This window comes from Canis aureus, chromosome 5 (assembly GCF_053574225.1).
Source record: "Canis aureus isolate CA01 chromosome 5, VMU_Caureus_v.1.0, whole genome shotgun sequence".
Taxonomy (NCBI): Eukaryota; Metazoa; Chordata; class Mammalia; order Carnivora; family Canidae; genus Canis; species Canis aureus.
In genome coordinates, this window is record NC_135615.1 from 45,664,307 (window position 1) to 45,684,951 (window position 20,645).

Consider the following 20,645-nt stretch of genomic DNA (forward strand, 5'->3'; position numbering starts at 1 on the left):
ATATATTGGTAAGCTGAACAAACATATTTCTCTTCTTATAGTACTTACTGACTACATCAGGCAATGGACACTGGTTCTGAAGGTACAATGATTTCTTTCTCCCTCCAGCAATTGGTTTTCCATCCTTTTGCTATAGAGAATGGAATCTAAGGTTAAATCAATACCCCAAGGTATTTCTTTCCTTCTCTTCCATTTTATGGTATTTTAATTAATTATTCTCCACTAAACTAATTCATTGATTAAAATTAAGCTTTTACTTTATGTGCTAATGATTATTGTTTTGAATGCACTTGTGGTGCCCAACAGAATCAGGTTCAGAGCAGAACTTCTTTATAAGTGAAAAGATTAAAAAAAGAAAGAAAATATTTTGTTTTTCATTGATCTCTAAATTTTCTAAATCCAAGGATTTAAACAATAATTAGGCTTCCTTAATAAAGAATAGGATGTGATTTTTAAGAGAGAACTCCATTCCAATTTCAAGCAGTCAACAAAAAAAATAAAAACAATAAAAATAATGAAGCTCTCTCTTTTGAGGTACATGGGAAATTAGGAAACATAACTTTATTCAAAATCATTCAAGTTATTATCTATTGAAATCAGGAAGCTTGTGACATTTGAAATCTTTTCACATGGCGTATTTCCAGGTAGTGAAATCATTGGTGGTCAACTTTTTAGATGCTTTCCTCTTTAATTCCTGTGCCTTCAACCTGGTAGTAGCTGGATACTGAGATAGGTGAGGATAATTAGCTTGCTGAGTCAGTGGGAAGGAGCCCTGTAATACTGAATAATTGTTTCTTTGATGTGTGGTGTGGTTAACATGCTTAAGATTCTTAACTCAGGACCATCTGGGTGTCAGATCTGGGAAGAGGAAGTAAAATCAGTTTTATACACTGTGTAAAACATTAAATAGCAAATCTCAGAGTCTAGACTTTGCCATTCTTTTTCTTCACCTTTTTGGCTTTTTAAATACTTTACACCAATTAGTTTAAGCACTTATCAAACATGTCAAATGAAGTGATATCACTATAAGTCTGTGAATTACCTTACCTGCTGTGATCCTCGTTCCAGATAACTTGGAACAAAAATTTGGACAAAAATATAAAGGCACAGTGACACTACCATTTTGGAAAGTAAATGTATTTTAGTGTCCTTAGACTTCATAACACTAATGGGTCAGTAATGGGTTTAGTTTACTGGATACCAAATATTCCCTGATACTGGTCTCATCATGCTTTCATTTCTATGACATGAGATATTCCTGGTAGGCCAAGCCCAGGGGCTTACCAAGGAGAATGTAGAACCTGGAGTTGAAAGTCATTCATTTTGATCCTCTCTGTAATCACAGATTTATTACCATGAACTTTGGAAAATCATTACCTCTTTATACATCTCAGCAGTTCAAAATTGGGAGAGTTTGCTTGGGCCTTTGAGAATCTAACCCTTCGAGTCTCTTTTCTGTCCTTAGCTGCCGTCTTCCAGGTTCTGATGCCTCGATGCTTAAGAGAACAGCAACAAGCTGGGATTTGGAGACTGTGAGGGTCCCTGCTTTTTGAGCCTTATTTGTGGTTCAGGCCCAGACTGATAAGAGGAAGTACAAGTTGCAGTGAGATGCAGTGGGCAGGAATGGATTCATACCATTAGATGGAAATGACAAAACATCCTGCAGAAACTGTCATCATCACATGGGTTTGGGGCCTCATATAAGTATAATTAGCTAGGATTCCAATTCAAGGTAAGGCACGTTTTTCTCTTCCATTTCTACCACTGGACACCATAAATTTTGTTTTTTATGAAAATCAGCGGTAGCTTTATTTGCCTTTTCCTCAAGACAGCTGAATGGTATTTCCTTGTCTCCCTCTAGGACTTAACACTGTTTGCAAAGGCTGGGTGAAGTTGACTTGCGTGAAAAGAGGTTTCCATATTGCATCCTTATTGGGAGGAACTCAGCAGGTGGAGAGATGAACAGCAGTCGTTGTCTTCCATAGGCAGGGCTCACTCTCCTGAGTTGACTAATGTTTACCTAAGCCTCTCTCTACCTCTTCTTCTTCTCTCAGAGTTTTTTTTTTTTTTTTTGTCCCACCTGGATGCTTCACCTACACTTAGCTTCCTTGGAATTGTTCTTGGCTCACTTTGTGCATTTTTAATTTCCATGGTTATTGTATTTCTTAACTTGAATGCTTCTCTTTGTTCTATAATGTTCAGCACTGCTTTCCTGCTGTCCCCCAGGATGCCCTTTGCTGTTTGTGTGCTTCCCACCTACACAGATATGCAACAAGTTTCTTTAGCTAATCTCTTGGTTTATCTGGCCTTTTATATTTCCCTAACATGTTGTCTAGTTCAGTCTTATTTGATTTATCATCAACACAGCAACTCCACCATAACCGCATCTTTCCATTTGCTTCTGTAGATGTGAATGTCCTTCAGAGAAACTGATTTTTATTCCCAATAAAGAAACAATTTCTGAAGACTTTTGTGAAAGGATCTTAGAACATCTCACAAACAATATCACTTTCATCTTTCATGTTATCTCTATTAAAAAAACATAGATAGAAAACAAGCATTCAATTTTGAGATAAAAAATTGTAGTAAAGGCCAATGGCTTACAGCCAGTGAGTAGACAGGAATCTGGAGAGCTAGTTTAAATCTTATCTTAAAACAGAGTATAATTTGTCTTCCTCTTCTTCACTCTTCTATCTTTTGGAGGAACTATTCCTATAACACAATTGCATTGTTTTGACTCACTTCAACAATACGTATATGGTGCTTAATATATGAAAGTCACTCTAAGTCTCATATAAGAAAGACATAGAAGAATGGTCCTTATCTTTGAAGAAGTGAAGAGATGGTCATGGATAGGCAGTATCCACTAAGTGCTAAGACAAAAGAAAAAAAAACAACTGTCTTGAGCAACAGATACACTAGATGGTTGATTGAATTGGTGAAGAGTACTTTGTGCAGGAGGCAGCCCTGCAGTAGAATCATATGAAAAGAAGATGGGCAGAAATGGGATTATTGCCTCTAAAGAAAAAGCTCTGAGCCATATTCTCTCAATCCCTGGCCCACCACTTGAATGTCCCTATTAAGCACTAATATAGCGTCTATATCCTATCTTGCAAATTGAGGATATGTCTTTTGGTAGGAGCCACCTGAGTTTGGATAGGTGTGCATTATATAATAGAAAATAATTATAATTTCAGCTTTCAAAGAAATGAGTTTAAAGATGATCTTAGCAAAATGAGAGAAACTCCATTGGCTGAGAAATTTTGATGAAAATAATGAGTGAAAATGATAAAATTTAGGAAAACATTTTCCAGGTTCTAAGTTGTGTGTGCACTTCACTGAAAGGCATATTGTAAAAATTATTCACAATGCTTTATTTCCCAATCTTGTGATTAGTCTCCTGAGACAGTCATATGGGCTCACTTCCTCTAAATCAAGTATTAGAGAAGGCTGTTGCAGGCAGACCACCTTGAGGTGATAAATGTTTTTCTCAGGAGACAGTCACATGTGCCAGGTCTGCTGGGAGGAAATGAATGAATTGCCTATTGTGCCTTAAAACTCAGACGAGAAATTTTAAAGGTGAATTTCCAAAGTGTTAAGGCTCAGAGTAATTACCGGAGTGTGGTGGCTAGCCTGGAGGGCCCGCCCTTCCTAGAATCAGCAAACTCTTCCCCTGTAGAAAATTACATAAACATTTGAAGATTTCCTTCTGCCCTCAGAATTCTATTTGTCTGCCAAGGTTATGGTCATTTGGGCTGGAAATTTGGCCATTTGTGATCTCTATTAAGGCACTGGTGGCTGCACTCTTTCCTGCACTTGCTTATTCATGATCTTGTGATTCCCTGAGTCTCTGGGGCCTCTTGGGTCAATTGCTGCCTCTGAGAGCTATCAGCAGGGAGGAAAGAACATATTTATGTCATTTCTATCTAAATAGCAGGACTTACTTCGGAGCTGACCCAGAGGAACCTCTTCTCTATACCAAGTAAAAGCCTCTTGCCAAATCTTGTTTTGGCAGAAACCCAGAGACTTGGGTGGTAGGGCAGCCTTCTTCATGAGAGCAATCAATAGATCTACAAAACATACAAGGTTGGTCACATGGCCATTTTTTCTCTTTTCTGTTACCTCCATGCCACTCCTCATCCCCTACATATCGATAGAACTTCTAAGTAGAGGAACAAAGCTTGGGTAGCTTCGCTCCCTCTTTGTTTCCATTAAATAATTCTGTTCTTGACGCCTTAATACCCTACTACAATACTACTTTCAGAAATAAAAAGTATTCCAATAAAAAAAGTATTTTTCCCCTCTATTCAAATGACTTATAATTTGTTTATTTTTCTAGATGTTCTCATCCATTGTTGAGTGTGTTATGTAGAGAAATTCCGAAATGGAGTTTTGAGGGTAGAGTAATTATTATGGAGTGTCCTTGGGACCAGCATTCTGGTGGGCTGGCAAAAACAACAGGATTGAAAAGGAGGATATGTTGAGCTAAGACACACACCCAAGCCTCAGTCAATTCTACAGGGATCTCCAGAACTAGAATGGCCCCTCAGGGTTACTCTGGGTTGGGCCAAGATGGCAGATCTCTATATTCTTACGTCAATTAATCATCAGATATGGGCCTCCTTAGAAAGGGCATCCCATAGACAAGAGGGCTCTCCAAAGCTGAGGCAATCCTGAGGGGCTGACAGCTGATAGATGTCTGCTGGCAACGTTCCAAGTAGCTGGAATAGGAAGGAACGAGATCTGGGTGGTGCACAATGTCTGCCAGAACCTGCCCCTTGCTCCATTGAGATGCAAATTTCAATACATCTAGGAAGCAGCTCTTTAGGATTCTGTTGACTTCTCTCCCTGGGTTAAATTATAAACAGCACGTTAGTGAGACACACTATAGCCCAATGCTATAGGTGGCCTTAGGCTGACCACTTATACTTATGGCCTCCTGCCTTCACTATTGATTCTCTATATATTCTCACCTTGCATTTCTGTTGGTCTCAGTTGCTTACCTGATGGCATGACCCATCCCATACCCTTTGCCTTAAGTAGTCTCAGCCCCTGGTCACAGTGTCCTTCTCAAACCAGAATTTCTGCACTTGCCCATTTGTCATCATACTTAGGCAAGGGAGGACTAAGAGGTGCCCAAGTGGATAACTAAGTAGATAGCAGCCCTACTACCTAATGATAGGTCAATTACTCTGCCAAAACTATTACTGCTCCTATTGCCACCTGGTCCCTGGGCACATGGAGCCTGAATACCCAGTCTACAGTCAGAGTTTATGATACATTGAGATTACACTGTATTCATTAGCCAAAGTGTTTTCCCTTTGAGAACCAGGGTGCTTATGTACATAGAACTCAGAATTGCAGAAAAAGGATGCACACATGATTCAAGCAGGTCACTGGTAAAGATGAGAGATGGAGCCACTTTTGTTCCTACTTCTTAGTACCTAGAACCATGTATTTATCCTTTTGGGAATATGACCTATATGAAGGCCTTTCGTTCAAAGAGTCTACTAGCCTTAGATGATGATACTCCATCCTAGTAAGTCATTGGTGAAATTCCAAAGCTGGAATTTCAGCTGTGCCTTTGGAAGGATATTCCAATGTTCTATTTCCATGGTTGTTTAGTACCTCTTCTGTGTTGAATGCTGTCTGGTGGGCTTGATCATATGATACAAAGAATTTTATAATTTGTGTCCACTTCCATATGTTCATGTACATACATATACCCTGGATTTCCTTGTCTCTGGTTTTCTCATATTTCTTCTTTCCAGACTCTGATCAGCCTGCCAAGCCAACTGTCACTGTCCATGAATCTATCTATCTGTCTGTCTGTCTATCTATATTCCCATTTTGCATCACTTCTCTTTCTACCTAAAGTAGATGGCCAGGTGCATATAAGTGACTTTGTGCTATCTCTTGGAGTCCTTGTTAGGATTCTAAATCCTGTATGCTGGGAAAGTATACTATCTTTCTTTTCTTATAGACCCCCTATGGCCTTGGCTTGGTTATGCTGGAAGTTAACCATAGCTATATAGACAAGTGGCCAGAATTGGAGATAGGGGTATATCCTGAGAGAAGCAGGATATATCTTGCAGAGGGAAGCCTCTGTATTTTCTTCTTGAAAAAGGGGAGTGCATTAGCTGTTGGTAGTAGGGGGCACTTCAGAAGCTATATAGGGTTTTGGGAATCTAAAGATTTAGGATTCTTGTGGACTTCTACTTTAGACAACCTAGATAACCTATCTGCTATGTCAATGTCCTGTTCTTTCCTAGCCAGGGTCCTGATCTTGGGAAGGAAGATATGTCTTAATTAGGAGCTAAAATGCAGGCTCAACTTCAGCCTCAGCCAACATCACAGGGACCTTGTGGGCTAAAATGGCCCTTAATAAGCATCTTGAGATGGGCCAAGGTGGTCAGGTTTTTATGCCCCTGCATTGAGGAGATATGGATATGGGTGTCCTTAGGAGAGGGCATGATCTTGGGTGAAAGCTCTACAGACAGCTGAGGCACTTCTTAAAGGTGCTGACAGCTAAAAGCTACCCGACATCTCTCTGAGCAGTGGGATTAACAAGTCCTCTATTGAAGAGGGATCTGGACACGAGAGTAATTTACAGTAAAAATGTGCCATTTTTCTACATGGCTGTGCCTTTGTACATTCTGCTGTTTCTCTCCCAAATGATCTTTCGCCTACTCCTCACTCCTTTTTTAGCCAACTGGGACATGTTCTTCAAGCACTGGTTTCCCAGGGAAGATTTGCTGACCAAATTTTCTTTCTCATCATCCTCAGTGTCCAGTCTACTTGCCTAACAAACTCTCTGGCTGGTTAAATGTTCTAATGAGTCTCTATGACATTCATAACATGTTTTTCTGTTAACTATATTAGTCTGTTTAGCTACTTTAACAGAATACCATAGACTGGGTGGCTTATAAACAACAGAAATTTATGTCTCAAATTTCTGGTAGCTGAGAAGACTAAGATTAAGGCATCAGCTGCTTGAGGACTGACTTCCTGGTCCATAGATGACAGTCTTCTTGCTGTGTCCTTACATAGCGAGAGGGGAGAGGGAGCCTTCTGGGATCTCTTTAATAAGGGCATGGATTCCATTTGTAAGGGCTCCACTCTCATGACATAATCACCTCACAAAGGCCCCATGTCCCATGTCCAGATACCATCATTGTTGGGGACTAGGTTTTAACGTGTGAATTCTTCTGGGGGTTGAGGAGACAAAACATTTAGTACATAACATCAACACTTAATACATTGAAGTGTAATTATATAGTTACCTGCTTATATTTTACCTTGGACTATACATTTCATTCCTTTACTTTTTGGACCATAAGTTTCTTGAGGGTTATAATTTTTCTTTTATTTCTGTATACACAAGGATCAGAATGAGTATGGTGCCTTTCATATATCATATATATTAAGTAAATAAATGCACTCAAAATACTATCATTCATGTCAGTATAAGGACATAGGGCTAGAGTCAAGAGATCCAACTTGAGTTCTTATTTGGTTATAAATAGACAATAGATACGTTATTCAATCTCGCTATATCTCAGTTCTACCATCTGAGAGAACTAGGAGAGAGAAATATGCTCTCCCTACAGTATATCATTATTATAAAGATAAAGGAAAATAAAACATGTGAAATAATTTTGGGTACTAAAAGGGCTATATGAATACCAGGAGTGATTACTGTTTATTTCCCTATCACTTTCTTCACCAGTGGCCAGTGTTCACCTACACTGCTGCCTATAAATGTTTCATTTACTGTTGTAACCCTCTAGGTTAATCACAGACACGCACTCTACTGTTGCTATGATGTATCTGCTCTGTTCTCTTCAATTTTGGACAGTTAGTCTATATGTGTGTTTAGAAATTGGTGAACGAATAAGGCACTGAAAACTATTACCTCTAAAAGAACAGCCCAGAATAGCCAAAGGCTAGCCATAAAGTATAAAAGGATGACAGATATATAGTTTATAACTGTAGGAAACTGCTAGTATTCTAGAAGGAAACAAACATGTAACAATATAGGAGAAATAACATATTATAGGTGTCCTGTAAATATAAGAATGAGATGGGATATTGTATGGGTGCAAAGGAAGGAATAATTGTGGTGGTCAAGAGGGCCTTCATTAAAGAGACAATGATTGTATAGAAGTCAGTGTGATCCAGGCAGATGAGAAACTGAAGAGCATCCAGGATGAGCAGAAGCTCTAAGGATTAAGAAAAATGAAGGACTCTAAATTGTGTAACCAGAACATAGGATAGATGGGGTGTGGGAAAAGAAGGCAGCCACATGTATCCGCACTTTGGTGTTATGAAGGCATCACTAGACATGTTACCTGAAAAACCTTCCCAGATCTTGCAAGAAGAATTCTTGCTTGTTTCATGGGCCTCAGTGATCATGCTATGGGGTCATCATCTTGTTTTTTGTTTGTTAATATATCAGTTATCCAGCCTAGATTTTGGGCCCTTTGTCCCCAGGTCTCATAATGGTAACTGGCATAAAATATGTATATTCAGATATGAATGAAATGGCGAAGTATCCTAACAATAGTTTTAAATAAATAAGCAAGTTGTCAGGAATTCAAGAAAGAGAGATTTGTATCTTAAAGAGGTGGGTTTAAGATGAAAAATTACTAGAAGTGGAATCTGTGGACTTGAATTCAAGCCCTCTAAGTCAGGTATGAGCTTTGTGATTTGACCCATGGTGAACCTTGCTTAGCTCACTTACACATACACTTAGCATCATGGCAAGAATGAAAACTGACATTTGTGAACTTACATTTCTGTACTAGATCCAGGTCTTCGCACTCAATGGTTACTGAACTTTTGTTGTTGAATTAATTATAGCTGTGTGTTAATTATAGCCATATCCATGGAGGGAAGAACTAAACTTAACATGGTAAAGATGGTTAATTTTAAAAGATCTGTTTTATTTACTTCTTAAACATTTGTATTTATTTATTTAAAAGTATATGCATTTTGGGGGCACCTGGGTGGCTCAATTGGTTAAATGTCTGACTCTTGGTTTTTGGCTCAGGTCATGATCTCAGGGTTGTGAGATCAAGCCCCGAGTCAGGCTCTGCACTGAGTGTGGAGCCTGCTTAAGATTCTCTCTCTGCCTCTTCTTCTGCCTCTTCCCCGACCCTGCACGCACACTCTTTTTCTCTAAATAATATGTATATGTATTTTTAATTGAAGTATAATTAACACAGAGCATCATATTAGTTTTAAGTGTTCAATGTAATTATTCAGCAATTCTATACATTGCTCGGTACTCATCATGATAACTGTTATCTTAATCTCCTTTTTCTATTTCACCCCCTGCCCTCTGACAACCACCAGTTTGCTCTCTGTATTTAAGAATCTGTCTTCGTTGTTCTGTCTCTTTCCATTTATTTGTTTGTTTTGTTTCTTAAATTCCACAGATGGGTGAAGTCATATGGTATTTGTCTTTCTTTGTCTGACTTATTTCACTTAGCATTATATACTCTAGGTATATCTATGTCATTGCAAATGGCATGCTCTCATATTTTATGACTCAGTAATATTCATATATATATATATAATATTCATATTATGTATCTCACAGCTTTATCTATTCATCCAGTTATGAACACCTGGATTTCTTGTGTCATATCTTGGCTATTGTCAATAATACTACAATAAACATAGGGATGGATATATCTTTTTGAATTAGTGTTTTTGTTTTCTTTGGGTAAAATCCAGTAGTGGAATTAATGGATCATATGGTAGTTCTATTTTTAATTTTTTGAGGAACCTCCGTACTGTTTTCCACAGTGGCTACACCAGTTTACATTTCCACCAACAGTGCACGAGGGAGGGTTCATTTTTCTTCACATCCTCACCAATACTTATTATTTCCTGTCTTTGATTCAAGCCATTCTGACAGATGTAACTTGATATCTCATTGCGGTTTTGATTTGTATGTTGCTGATAATTGCTGATGTTAAGCATCTTTTCATGTGTCTGTTGGCTGTCTTTTTGTCTTCTTTGGAAAAATGTCTATTCAGATCCTCTGCCCATTTTTAATTGGATTATTTGTTCTTTTGGTATTCAGGTGTAGAAGTTCTTTATATGTTTTGACTATTAATCCCTTCTTGGATATATTATTTGCAAATATCTTCTCTAATTCCGTAAGTTGCCTTGTCATTTGTTGATGGTCTCTCTCAGTATGTAAAAACTTTTTATTTTGGTGTAGTCTCAATAGTTTACTTTTGTTTCCCTTGCCTTAGGAGATAGAGCTAGAAAAATATTTCTACAATCCAGCATTGTTAAAAAAAATGTCTATGCTATCTAAAGCAGTGTACAGATTTAATGCAATCTCTATCAAAATAGCAACAACATTTTTCACAGACCTAGAAAAATAATCATAAAATGTGTATGGTATCATGAAAGACCCCAAATAACCAAAGCAATCTTGAGAAAGAAGAACAAAGCTGGAGGTGTCACAATCCTATATTTTAAACTATATTACAAAGCTGTAGTAATCAAATCAGTATGGTACTAGGACAAAATAGACACATAGGTGAATGGAACAGAATAGAGAGTCCATAAAAAAACCCACAGTTAAATGGTTGATTTATCTATGACAAAGGAGACTAGCATATACAATGAAGAAAAGACATTCTAGTATCTTCAATAAATAGTTTTGGGGAAATTGGACAACCACTTGCAGAAGAATATAATGACCACTTTCATACACCATACATAAAAATAAACTCAAAATGGATTAAAGACCCAAATGCAAGACTTGAAACCATAAAATTACTAGAAGAAAATATAGGCAGTAATTTCTTTGACATCAGCTATAGAAACATATTTTTAAAATTTGTCTCCTCAGATCTGTTCTTAAACTGGATACACTGTGGCATGATGGAGTGTCATGAGCCACCTGAGTGTGAGTCCCTCTCTGCTGCTTATTGATTCTCTGACTTAATGCACATTATTTAATCTCTCTGTGTTCCCATTCTGAACAGCAGAATCAGGATTTGTTGATTCAGTTCACTGTTTTGACATTGGAGATTATAGTAACAAGCAAAATGATAAAACCCCTGTTTTTATATGTACCTTATGTTCTAGTAATGATGATAATAATACCTATTTTAGTGTTGTGGTGAGGATTGATTAGGTCTTTAAACATAAAGCACTTTAAACAGTGCCTGACATATAGAAAGTACATAATGACAAGTAGGTGTTCCTATTATTATACAAAATCCTAATTTGTGTAGACTTAAAAGCTATGAATATCTGTGGTATCCCTTTATTCTTCAACACGACGGCACATTGCAAGTACCAGCCCTACAGAAGTGTAGGTGTCAACATATTAAAATTTAGTAAATTCTATTTTACCTTTCTAGTGGAAAGATATCCCTCTAGTCCTATGGAAGTGGTTTTCTCAGTATCCTTGGTCCCAACCTTGATTCTCCTGCCTTTGTCCTATGGTAGTGCCGGCTTAATCCTCTCTGTGATGGTTCTGGGATCCTTCCCATTTGCTCGCTTCCTGTCTGTCTTGAGTTGTGTGAGTTCTCTTGTGTGAGGCTCCCATATGCTCCATTACCCAGAAATGTTTTTCAGCTCTCTTTTCACACAGCACTGCCCTTCAATACCACTGAACATTTCTACCTTGAGTTGTAAGCTCTTTATTTATTTAGTAAATAAATAAATGCCTCATCAGTAGGTGAGGAGTATGGGCAGTGATGATGTCTTTCTTATCTTGCTTTGCATTTTCCCATAGTCCTTTACACAATAAATATTTGTGGTTTATTTCCACATGGCTTTGGTGGATGTTCTGTTTGTAGAGGAGCAGTGAGGGGGTTTGCTGCTATGGATATTCTCTAATGGAGTGTGGAACAGTGAGATGGCTCTCATGGAGAAGGATGGGTAGGTAACAGTAATTATAAGTCAGGATGAGTCTAAATTCTGTAACTTATGTGTCTTAGCTCATAAAACTGCAGTAGAGAATGGAGAAAGTGGGTCTTCCTGGCTTTTGTTGTTATGAGCCAATCTCAGGCAGATGGAAAAATCAACTTAGCAAATATGGTGAGTTGCTTCTGAAGTGTTAGATATTAGTTTCCATCTTGCTGCTCAAAGTGTTGTTCATGATCCAATAGAATCATGAACACCTGGAAGTTTATTAGAAATGTGAAATCTCAGTCTTCACTGCTGTGTTAAAATATGCATTTTAACAAGATTACCAGGTGATTCTTAATCAACTAAGTATTGATAAGCATTGAATTCTAGAGTTTCGTATTTACATATTCCTGTATCTGGGCTGCTTCCTAAACAAATAAGAATCTGTAGGTGGGGTTCCAGGCATCAGTAATTTTAAAACTCTTCAGGTTTCAATGTGTAATGAAAGTTAAGAACCACCAATATTTCTGGATTGGTAAATATTTACTAAAAGAGCAGCTATGAATCCGTTTACCTTTGGGATACTTTTCTTTTCTTTCTTTTTTCTACAATTCCTGGTGATTTCTGGATTGGTGAATATTTACTGAAAGAGCAGATATTTTTCTACAATTCCTGGGTGATTTCTGGACTGGTAAATATTTACTAAAAGAGCAGATATGAATCCATTTACCTTTGGGATACCTTTCTTTTCTTTCTTTTTTCTACAATTCCTATTGTAGATACTGAGTATGGCGAGGAGGAGAGTCAGAGGGAGAAGCAGTCTCCCCACTGAGCAGTGGAGCCTGATGCAGGGCTCGATCCGAGGACCCTAGCATCATAACCTGAGCCGAAGGCAGATGCTCAACTGACTGAGCCACCCAGGTACAACTTTCTTTTCTTTTTTAACTATATGCCAAATGCACAGTAGGTGAGTTGACATAACTGGTTCATAAATCCTCAGCCAGACTATACTCTTGCCTCTGCCTTGTACTGAGTCCATAGGTTTAGCCCAGTGCCAGCTATAGCCTTTATGGGCTGACTGGTCTCATAGCTTGTGGACTGTTTCCCAGGGGCCAACCCCCCTGGCAGTAGGCCCAGTCAGATATTGCCAAACCAGAAGACAAAGGATATGTCATTGCTGTAGGCTCTGGGGCTGGAGTTAGTTGAGAAAAACCCTTTTCCCCCTTTCCTAGTGATCTAAGGTAGAATGAGGCTTGAATTGAGTGTCTAGTTGCATCCAGAGGTGAAAACTGAGGTTAGCATCAGAGTGCACCCAAACAACAAGTGTCTGGAGCCAAAATTCCTAAATAAATTAAGCATCCTTGAGAAAGAAAACCAGCAGGTCCAGGATATTGCCCGTGAATCAACGTGGGCCATGTAATGCTTGTTTTTATTTGGCCACAGAATAAGTTGGCCGGAGCTAAAGACATAGTGCTTGTGTAAACAAGTAACTACTATTGCGGTTCTGAGATCCTTTGACCTATGTTAATTAGTATGTTATTCTTTGGTGCTAGAGGATTCTACTCCTTTATAGTAATGGTCTCCTGCAATGAGTTTTCTTTCCTTATTGTAGATATGATTTATTCTGAAAATGAAAAGACTTTGGTGATCGGAGATAAGAAAGCCCATCAGGACTTAAAGGCTTTAGACAACTGTTGTTTCATGGCCATCTTTAACCTTCTTTAACCTAAGGTTAAAGAAGACTTCTTTGAAAAGTACAGTTAAGTGGTCATTGACTGTGCTTGGGTGTAAGGTGAGGATCATGAGGAGATGCTCTCCTTTAGTGGATAACTGTTTTTTTCTTTATGAACCTAGAACATGACAAGAAACATCAAGGCATTTCTGCATTGCTAAAGACTAAAAATTATCTTCTTAGCTCACTTCACACAAAATAATACCTCAAACATAATATATAGCTGTGGCATCTTCTATAGGTGCAAAGAACTGGAGTGGTAGGGAATGACCGTGCTGTCCAGTCATTTATTAGTAATGACATATATATTTCTATACATTTGTCATATCAGAGATATTCTTTGGTGATTCTGAAAGCCCGAAGAGAGTTCAGTGATGTGGAAAGACTGGAATGAAAATGCATTTCTCTTTCTGAAGGCAGCATATAGAGGCATAAGTACCATCTTTGCTCCACCGTTGCATGTGACAATAATATATTTTCACATTGGTAGAGAATCAAGGAGAAAATCAAGAGAGAATTTAATTCCCTCATTCTTCCAGTAAAGTAGAATAGTGAAGTCATTGTATGAATGGCACTCCAAAGGTCGTCATGGAGAATCCAGATAGATTAGGATCTTTAAAAATAATTAGGCCAAGTTTTTTTGTTGTTTGTTTGTTTTTTACTATTGAGGAAACTGAGGTCCAAAGTGTCAAGTGGTTTTCCCATGGCCACTGATCACCAGAAGTGGTTTCTCATACTATAATGCTTATGGGTTATCAGGCTTGTTCACAGAACAGAGTTCCTTGTAATCAAGAAGGGCTGTGTAGAAAATAGCATCCTCCTCATCCACCACCACCTCTTGAGAAGGACAACTTGCTCTGGATTACTCAGGGGGTCAGTGATCTTATGGCTCTTTCCAGTCACTGTTAGTTCATTTCCCTGTTCATAGTTAGTTCTTGGGAGGAGAGAAAAATAAGGGAGATAAAACACATCATCATTCTTCCACCTGTTAGTGCTGTGGTGGGAGGTTTGTGTGCAGAAAGGGTGGGTGGAAAGATTGAAATGATGTTTGGTGACTACCTGTAGATTTTATTTGTTCTGAAATATTAAGAACGTACACAAAATTGAAAACTTAACTGCAAATTCATTGGCACTCTTATCTTGCAAAAGCTCCAATATTTCATGACTCAAAATTCAAATGCTGAAGCTTATTCACTCATATAAATCACTCATCTCCAGTCTATGAGTTTATTTCATGATTTATATTTGTTAGAAGCATTATAAGTTTCAGACATCAAGTTTTGTATTTGTAAATGTGTGAAAGTGGATGAGTGAGCGAAAGAAGGTAAGTTCCCAGGCTTTTCTAAGCTGAGAATGTCAACCTATGTGTGAACAAATGCCTTCCTAGCCGATACTGGGTGTAAACCACTTGAAATTTTGGAGGAGAGCCAACATTTCATCATCTTGGCTGATCTCTTCATACACAATGTAATGCTCTCGTGTGCTGTGCCAGAGCAATGAAATGCCAAAGGCTTGTCCAAAATGCCAATGATAATACACCTATTTTCATCTAGCACAACCACTGTAGTTCACGTAGTTACTTTCCCAACTGAAAAATGCTGGTGAACCAGCACAGTGAGGCCAAGATAAGTACCGGCTTACAGTTACTGGCAAACAGCAAAGACAATTAAACTTCAGTATTGAGTCACTTGTCAGCTGGGCAGGCTGACTTCAACTCCTCTAACACTGAGTTTTCAAGCTGCGTAGGATTTGCCATATTGAGCACGGTTCACATTAATAGAGTTGTGCTGTTAAGTTCTAGAAAAGCCAAATGTTTTTTAATAGAGGCTCTATGCCTGTATTCTGGATCCTGTGCAATACTTACCATTCTAGTTTCTGAACTGAAATTGGGTCGTTGATGCCAGGAGGGGAGATTATGACATGGATTAATGCATTGTGAGCAGACGAAATGCAGCTCCTCTTTGCTGGTTGGGAACCTATGTGAATACCAAGTCAGCCTCCCACACACACGAATCTTCCCCATCACTTCAGTGGGAGTTTTATGTGGGAATTAAGAAGAGGAAAATGTCACCCAGTGTGTGTGCTTGATCATGATTTAATATCTAAGCCAAGAAGTCCTTCCTCAGAGAGTGAAAGTTTCTGCCCACATAGCACTAAATCATGAACACATGTAACAGTAGGGCTTAGACTAAGCCTCTCGGTGCTTTGGTTGGAATGAGTTATAAGCTATGTTTGATAAACCCAAGTGGACAGTCACAAGAGACCTTCATATTAGGATCCTTAATTGCGTGCAAGTGATAGAATGATAAGTGTTTCCTTTTGTTTTTTCATTGTAGGAGGCCACACAGGCCCCAGTTTTAATGTCTGCTGAGGGAATAAAGGCTAAGACAATTTAAATACCTTCCTAGTCTGAAACGGTGGAGCAGGAGGCAAGAGGCTGCCTTATTAATTACACTTGCTGTATGATTAAGATGCATTCATGGAAAATGAGAGTCCATATAATCTTGATTACTATTAAAAAATACAAACACCAAACAAGCACAACCATGTTTTATTAAAATAAATAATGGAGCTTATGGGATCAGTCCATGGCATTTAAATGCAGTCCCATTCTCTGTTTCCCATGGGGTAATTACATGACTCAGTCCACTGGACATCCAGCTGAACCAAAGCAGATTTGCAGGGAGTGAGAGAGATCGGCTTGGGATTCCTTTTGCTTGGCTTTTAAGTTGCTGAATTAGTATAGAACTGGGTGTGATCTTCTGAACCAGGAGGAGGGCATTTATAAGTAAAGAGGCAGTCATCTTATGGCCCTGGCTCTACTCATGTTTGGAAATTAAGGAAATGAAAGAAAGGTTGAGAATGAGGTTTATGCAACTTTATCCAAGAAACCTAGGAAGGCTGTGTTGAATCAATGAGGAAGGAAGCCAAGGACACCTCTCCGTAAGAGCTTGCTGCTGTTCAACCTGTTATAATCCAGTCATTGTTCTTTATTGCAAATACATTCCAACTGCACCCCTAACTCCTCTCATGATGATATGGTACACTTTCATCACCTCCCAGAAAAGTTGTCTTTACTTACAAAATTTTAAATATCTTAGCTGCAGCTCCTAGAAGCAGTCCACGCAACATGTTGCAGGTAGAGCAGATTGTATTTCAGACCTTGTATGAGGACCCTTGAAATCATATTGGGGTACCTGTATCCCATTTCCAAACTCACCATAAGTAACTTTTTAAGACAAGTGAATAAAACAGAACATCCTGTTTCAGGTAGGATTTTACCAACATAGTGGCATCATTATTCCTCTGGAACTGAAGCTCATGCTGATTCCATCTAGTACATTTTTGGGTTTCTCATACATGTGAACTGAATTCTGGCCTTGCTATGCTGTTCTCAACCACTGGGTTCTCTAACTCAGTTTAAATAGAGTAAGGAGTATATATGCGTGTATGTGTTTAAATGCTTTATTTTTAAAGAGGAGTTTTAGATTCACAGCAAATTAAGAGAAAGGCACAGAGATTTTCCATATATGTCTCTTGCCCCCACATATACATGGCCTCCCTCATTATCAATATCCTCCCCCTCATAGGGGTACATTTGTTACAATGGATGAATTTACATGGATAGATTCTCATCATGCAAAGTCTGTAGTTTAGCTGAGGGTTCACTCTTGGGGTTGTTCATCCTATGGGTTTGTAGAAATGTATATTGACATGTATCCAGCACTATGGTATTAAACAGTACTTTCACTGTCCTAAAATCCTGTGTACCCTGTTTAGTCATCCCACCCTTCACTCCCAACCCCTGGCAGTTGCTGAACCTTGTAAAGTCTACATAGTTTGCCTTCTCAGAACATCATCTTGTTGGAATCATATACTAGGTAGCCTTTTCAGAGTGGCCTCTTTCACTTAGTAATATGCATTTCAGTTTCCTCCTTTTCATGGCCTTATAGCTTATTTCTTTTTAGCAATGAATATTATCCCATTGTTGGATATACCACAGTTTATTTGTCATTCAGCGACTGAAGAGCATCTTGGTTGCTTCCAAGTTTTGGTAACTATAAACAAAACTGCTGTAAACATCTGTGTGCTGTTTTTTGTGTAGGCATAAGTCGTCAGTTTATTTGGGTAAATACCAAGGACCATGATTGCCAGATCACATGGGAACATATGTTTCATTTTATAAAAAACTATCAAACTATCTTCCAACATGGCTGAACATTTTTTTTTTTTTTTTTAATTCCCACCAGCAATGAATTCCTGTTGCTCCACAACCTCGCCAGCGTTTGCTGATGTCACTGTTCTGGACTGTCACAGAAAAATCCAAAGCAATGCTACTTGGCAGAAGGAAGGAAGATTCTGAGTGTTTGGCAATTAATACAACTTATCCTTTTGGCCAAGAAAATTTAGTTAAAGAGACTTTTTTAAAAAAGCTTAATGTGTAATACCTTTTCTGGGTTCCTCGATATTAATGGGAAAATCAGAGTCATCCAAAGATACTTTTTACTTATCCCAAGGGAAAGCAGCTATTGGATTATTCGCTCTGAGTTATATCATTGCTCTACTGTTTGATGATGTGTTGGGCATTAGAGGACTAACTATTGCAGACTAGTGTGGGTGTTGGTTATTTTGAAGCTCAGTTTATGTGAAAATAACTCTTCACAAGTTGCTGTATGTTGTATTGTTTGGCCCAGAGAGTTGATACAAGTCTTAAAGCTGGAGATTGTGTGATAAATAATGCAGGGTAGAAACTTGCCTCACTAATTAATTAGAATCCTGTGAACCAGAGTGAGTGAGTCAGATACATCCAAACAGGTAGAATTGGTCTGTAAGACTGTTCTAGATGTAAGGCAACCACCATTTGGGATCTAGATGCTGCACACACACACAAAAAAAGTGATTCAAAAGTTTGGAACAGATTTTTGCTTAAAGATACTGCCACTCAACACAATTATATTTACAGATGCATACAATAATATATACCAAATAAATAATAAAGAATTAAACTGAAGGAATTTTGAGAGTTATTATTTGTATCAACTTGCAAGTGAGTAAACACATCCTCAGTGTGATAATTTCTTAGACCTTATCAAATTTCTCATCTCACCTTTGTCTCAAACCAGTTTGTTTGGCCTTATCAGGGAAGTTTTTCATACATTGTTTTGCTAGGAAGTTTTCAGTAAGTTGGTACTTCATGCTTTTTTTCTTTTATCCTCTGTTTTTGTATTTATATTTTCTGAGTCTCCGCATGAAACAATTTATAGTATGCATTTTTCAAGAGAAAGAAAGAAATTTCTTAAATTTGTAAACAGAACATCAGTGAGAAATACTGGACTGATCTGCAGAAATATCATCCAGATGTTATCTCATGATGGATCTTAATCACATAAAAGATGCTTGCTAATAACTCCAGTCAAGTTAACATAAAATAAAACCTAGTAGTGGCATTTTTGGAGATTTTTTGATAGTTGAATAGTCTCAGATATTGTGAGACACACAAGTCAAATATCAGGGACATTTCTCTCATATTCTATTTCTTGTAAGCTTATGTGAGAATTATATTAAGGATGTTTATGAAGCCAAAAAGTGGACACTTGAGTTTTAAGATCTGATTTATCTGAGATAAATACACGCTAGTGCTTCCTGAGACTTAGGATGGGATCAAAGATTTTGAAAATTTCCTGATATGAAATAAATAATCCATTGAACAAGTTTTGAGGTCTTCATCACCCTTTGTAGAAGCCTATTTTTTCCCCAGTGATGGGAATGCACCATAAGAAATAAAACCCCTTTGGGATCTTTACTATCACCAATGGAAACAGAAATTGCAGCAATTAAACCACGGAATAGGAGGCATTCTTTCCCAGGTGCTGTTAATCTAAGGAGAGACCTATTCAATGTCACTAGAGCCTCTAAGCATAAATAGAGCTTTTATTTAGATATAGCAGAGGACTCTTTAAAGATGCCTTTATCCTCAGACTGTACCCATTTGTTTGAAGAGAGGTAACATCACCCAGTTATTAGATACAAAACATCTGAGTTCCATTTCCAGCTCCACCTGTAAGAAACTCTGTGACCTCATCAAGGAAGAGGACAGCCTGAGCCTTGCTGCTAGCAACGGACTCAGTGACCTTGGGCAAACCACTTAGTCACTAAGTCTCCATTCATCTGTCTTTAAAGTGGACTCCTCTTTGCTCTCCTCTTTATGGAGATAATATTGGTAAATTGCTTTGGGTTCCTAACAAGAAAAGCACACTTCAAATAGAGGCACCATTATATTGTTTTGCAATCAAGCTCTATCTTCATTTCCTTCAATTATTGCTACCGCTGCTGTGTTTACTTCAACAGGTGTGTCTACTCTAACTGGTCAAACCAATACCAACCTGATATACTTTTCCCTGTTTCTGTTAGTTACCTTATTTTGCATATTGTTCCCAAGTTGATTTCTTTGGGAACAATCTATGAATGAGCCATAAGAGCACAGTTTTCAGAAGTCTTGTGCTGTAATATATGTTGTGGTAAAATAACATCCAAGAGCTTCTTGTATTTTCAAACGATTATGTATAATAAAAATAATAATTAATGTTGTAAATTTAAAATACACCTTTCATCTGATCATCTCAAAGTAACTTAGAAACGCTAATTAAACTCCACAACACCCCTGTACCATACATATTATTATTTCCATTTTGCAAGTGAAGAAAATGAGGTTCATCAAGGTTATGTGACTTGCATAGGACACAAAATGAGTCAGTGTCAGGAAGGGGGTTTAGTGTTTCCAGGGCCCAATCAAAAGCTTTTCATCTAAAGCTAATTAGCATTCTATGATTTCAAAGATGGAAGGTACCAGGTAAGCATCACTGACTCCTAATATTCAAGGGTGGAATTCCAGGGGCTTATGTTTTCTGGTGCCTCTTTCTTTCTTTCTTTCTTTCTTTCTTTCTTTCTTTCTTTCTTTCTTTCTTTCTTTCTTTCTTTCTTTCTTTCTTTCTTTCTTTCTTTCTTTCTTTCTTTCTTTCTTTCTTTC

The 20,645-nt window shown here is 38.0% G+C and overlaps 2 long non-coding RNA genes across 13 annotated transcripts in view; one reads left to right on the forward strand and one right to left on the reverse strand.

Annotated features, from left to right (window-relative positions):
• Positions 1-20,231, forward strand: part of LOC144314114 (uncharacterized) — a 445,307-nt gene extending 425,076 nt beyond the window's left edge. For 2 of the 12 annotated variants that reach the window (XR_013379794.1, XR_013379795.1), the window contains exons 4-5: positions 12,666-12,807; positions 17,869-18,647. This is a non-coding gene — a long non-coding RNA (uncharacterized LOC144314114). Of the gene's footprint in view, positions 1-1,465; positions 1,733-10,876; positions 10,934-12,665; positions 12,808-17,868 lie in introns of all 12 variants that reach the window. The other 10 variants (XR_013379793.1, XR_013379791.1, XR_013379798.1 and 7 more) reach the window with 10 other exon arrangements.
• On the reverse strand, positions 547-4,348 carry LOC144314115 (uncharacterized). Its single transcript, XR_013379800.1, has 2 exons — positions 3,945-4,348; positions 547-858 (listed from the first exon to the last, which is right to left on the reverse strand). It is a non-coding gene; the product is annotated as an uncharacterized LOC144314115 (long non-coding RNA).
• Positions 20,232-20,645: the final 414 nt, after the last annotated feature.